The following is a 4347-nucleotide window of genomic DNA, read 5'->3' as shown; positions in this document are numbered from 1 at the left end:
ACACACTGACTTCATGCATTGCCTAATCAGATAGTAATCAAGCACTTATTCATCGCTTCTGTTAAATCTTGAATTGTAACCATAGATTGGCTTCTGATCTAAGAATCCAAATAAAAAAGCAGTCTGTGAAAATCAGTTAGCTATATTAAATTTATAATAACAAATATAATGGCCAGGTGTAGTGGCTCACACTTGTAAACCCAGTACTTTGGGAGGCTGAGGCAGGAGAATTGCTTGAGCCTAGGATGTGGAGATCAGACTGGGCAATATAGTGAGGCCACATCTCTACAAAAAATTAAAAAATTAGCCAGGCATGGTGGCGTGTGCCTGTGGTCCCAGCTACTCGGGAGGCTAAGGTGGGAGGATTGCTTGAGCCCAGGAGGTCAAGGCTGCAGTGAGCTATGATTGTACCACTGCACTCTAGCCTGGGCAACAGACTCAGACCCTGTCTCAAAAGGAAAACAAAACAGGCCGGGCATAGTGGCTCATGCCTGTAATCCCAGCACTTTGGGAGGCCAAGGCGGGCAGATCACCTGAGGCCAGGAGTTCGAGACAAGCCTGGCCAACATGGTGAAACCCCATCTATACAAAAATGCAAAAATTGGCTGGGCATGGTGGTGTGTGTCTGTAATCCCAGCTACTCAGGAGGCTGAGGCAGGAAAATTGCTTGAATTTGGGAGGTGGAGGTTGCAGTGAGTTGAGATTGTGCCATTGCACTCCAGCCTGGGTGACACGAGTGAAACTCCATCTCAAAAAAAAAAAAAAAAAGAAAAAGAAAAAAGAAAGAAAGAAAACAAAACAAAACAAAAAGAAAATAATATTGTGCATTTTCTTATTTGTACATTGTGTTACATATCCTTTATGTCAGTAAGCTTAATTATAAACAGTTGTGGGTATATATGTGCACACATTTTTTTTCCCAGAGAGCTGATTGTTAAACATTTTCCAGCATAACACTAGGTATTATAGTAAGAACTCAAATATTAACTACCAGGGATGTTGACAAACAGGCACAGCATGAAAGCGGGGCTGGAGTAGCAGAATGAGGATGCTGATACCCCCGGGTCTTAATGTGCTATAAAATTCTTCCGACATACTGGGTGTTAGAGTGGGAGAATTTCTTTACTATTTCCTCACACTTGCATATGGAGGAACTTCCATAAAATTACACTTCTGTATACTCCCACATCCATGAAGTTACTCCTACCCAGGAAAGGAGAAGTGACTTAGAAACTATTGGAAATTGTTAAGATGGGGCTGGCCATATTTGGTTTGACCCCTTTGTTGGGCTCTGCCACCTGCAGAGAACGTGCGCCTTCCTCTGGAGTTATAAATTTAGCCTTGGCACTGCACAGATTCAAGGTTAAAAGCTCAGGGTCACAGAATGTTCCCTGAGCAATGCTACACTGGTTCTTAAAGGCATGCACTCTAGTTCTGAAACAGAATTTTGGAAGCTTCCCATTTTTCACTAGAAATTTCATCTGTATTTTCTAGCCTCAATTTTCAATATGAAGACAAGATTAACATGCTCAAGGAAAAACAACACTGACACTGGCACACTCGATGTCAAGATGAGCTGAAAACCACATGCTGATGGCTTGTCAGAAACCCTGCCATCTATAAATAGGCCTGGATAGCAGACAGCGCAACTTTTCTACATTTTCTAATTTCACGTACTACAGTGAGGGAAATAGGACAAAAGGAATAATGGCCAGAGATGTGCTAAGGTGTTTCCAACATACAGAGGTCCATTAGGAAGGAGGAGGACCTTAGCAGAAACATAACCAAGGAATCCAAGAGAATGTGACCTCAGTTTTAGACAATATTTATTGTAAAAGTCTCAAATCAAAATTGTATATATATTTATGCTTCAGGACAGGTGAGTCACAGAAGATCGTCTGGATAAATACATATGCTTCTTAGACTATGGTTATGTGGCCTGAAGAAGGTAAGGCTCTTCCTACCAAGAAATATACTTGGATAGAGGAGAATAGAGTTCAACTTCCCAAGGACAAACACATTTAAGACTTCATCCACCCAGAAGTACATACATGCTTCTCTCAGGATCATATGCAATCAACTTTGGCCTTGAATTTAAAAGTACAAGAATCTCACAGATGCCTGTTTGTTGATCCAAGACACCAAGCTTTCAATCTGCTGCTGTAAGAATTTTAACATTATCAGCTGTACTAGAAGTAGAAGAAAAGTAGTGACACATTACTTTGAAGCTTTACTTCACACTTTTTCCTTTAACTAAAGGTGTTTTCCCATCTCCTATGTCAAAATCTACTTATCCCTAAAGTCTGGACTGTGTATGCAGAAGAAAGCTAGTTGATCACCTTAGTTCCCCCTCCTTCCTCTGAACCCCAGCACCCTAAAACTCATCTTTGGAACTTTATTGCCTTACTTGATTTCAGAGTCAGTTCCTCTCCATGCTTCATACACAGTAGCTGAATGTAATTAACTGTCCCAGTGGTAAAGAAACACAGGAGAAGGTGAGATTATATTGATTGGGTCTCTGGAGCACCTAGTTCTATAGTTTATAGATGACGTCATTTTAAAGACATTTAATAGCAACTGACCCTCAAACAGAACAAGGAATGTTATAACAGCAGCTTCCTTATGGAAAGAATAGTCGTTTCTATACTAGACTTTCACATGAATCATCTATATCACTTTTATCTATTACTGCTAAGAATAGAGCAGGAGCTAGGCTTCGCCTCGGGTATTGAAACTTACTTGTAACTTGACAATTGGTGCCACTGTAGAGCTGGTGATCTTGAATACAGTCACAGGAGTAACAGCCTGGGATATTATGACATAGTTGGTTGCTAGGACCACATGACAGAGAGCACTTGTCTACATCTGATGACAGAGAGCCCTAAGTTAGAGAGGACCCAGGAACAATCTTTTCAGTATTTTTGTTCTCTGGAGCCACTTCCTAGATGCTCACTGAATATGTACTATGTGGAAGTCACTGAGCTAGGGGCCGGAATAGAGTCTCTTTCTCTATAGAGTTCCCACTCACATGAATATAATTTAACAGACACATCAGTATAGGGACCCCAGATGTTTGACTGGTACAGAATAATGCTTTATGTTACTTTAGCAACATTTATTGGGATGTGTCACATGTCAAGCTGGCCACAGTGTAACTCAGAATGACAAATGTTACTGCCTGGACTTCACTACTGGTGCCATGGGACAACGTGTCCAAGATGATGGAAACAACTTAAGCTTCCCAGGTGTAAGTGGTGAAATTTAGATCAACTGTTGTCATTTCTCAAAGCTCGATGGCAGGGACCCTTTAGAATTTGAGTCACAGGACCAGGAATGATTTATTTTGGTGTTTGTTGTTTGTTTGGCAGAAAGAAATTTGGTTCCTTGGGGCATTGCCAGAAAAACATCATTTCTCCAAAACCATGGGGTTCTACAATAGAATGATGCCTTCCATCCCAGGAGAATAATCAATGTATGGCTACAAGTCAAGTTCAGTGGCCAGTCAAGTCCTGCAGTGGGCCAGGAATGCTGCAGGATGCCTGCGGAAAGACACCGCAGGAGCCTGGGTGTATGTATAATACAAAACCCAGACCTCTCCAGGGTCAGGACCAGAAACCGACTTCAGACTCCTAATAAAGAATGAATAAATAAGTTGTTTTATCCAAAATAGGCTTCAATAATTATTCGTAATATGACGAAAACTTATTGATGAATTCTCAATATAAAAATCATCACTGAGCATAACTCTCATGTTAATAAACAAGGGCCTTTTCTCTTCTATCATTCTGATATGGTTTGGCTGTGTTCCCACCCAAATCTCATCTTGAATTGTAGCTCCCATAATTCTCATGTGTCATGAGAGGGACCCTGTGGGAGGTAACTGAATCATGAAGGACTGAACAGTCTTTCCCATGCTGTTCTGGAGATAGTGAATAAGTCATGAGATCGGATGGTTTTAAAAAGGGGATTTCCCCTGCACACACTCTCTTGCCTGCCACCATGTAAAATGTGACTTTGCTCCTTTGCCTTCTGCCATGATTGTAAGGCCTCCCCAGCCATGTGGAAATGTGAGTCCATTAAACCTCTTTTACTTTATAAATTACCCAGTCTTGGGTATGTCTTCATTAGCAGCATGAGAACAGACTAATACACCTTCCCACCTAAATGGGTAAGGCTTTAGGTAGAGCCCATGTAGAAAGGGGGAACTATTGATTAAGGGTAACTGATATGAAGGCTCAGGGTGGCAAGACTGATCTACCCAACAGGCCAAAGCATCCAGACAAGAAATCCTTTAACCTCCTAATCACATTTTAACCTAATCACATACTTAACCACATTTAAAATACC

General features: G+C 41.2%; 1 long non-coding RNA gene across 1 annotated transcript; it reads left to right on the top strand.

Moving 5' to 3' along the window:
* The first annotated feature begins 2904 nt into the window (after nt 1–2904).
* Nucleotides 2905–3667, top strand: LOC131384039 (uncharacterized). The gene is made up of 2 exons (XR_009214527.1): nt 2905–3247; nt 3369–3667. It is a non-coding gene; the product is annotated as an uncharacterized LOC131384039 (long non-coding RNA).
* Nucleotides 3668–4347: the final 680 nt, after the last annotated feature.

This window comes from Hylobates moloch, unplaced genomic scaffold (assembly GCF_009828535.3).
Source record: "Hylobates moloch isolate HMO894 unplaced genomic scaffold, HMol_V3 SCAFFOLD_8, whole genome shotgun sequence".
Lineage (NCBI taxonomy): Eukaryota > Metazoa > Chordata > Mammalia > Primates > Hylobatidae > Hylobates > Hylobates moloch.
Note: the sequence above shows the minus strand (reverse complement) of the source record. Positions and strands in the feature narration are given on the sequence as shown.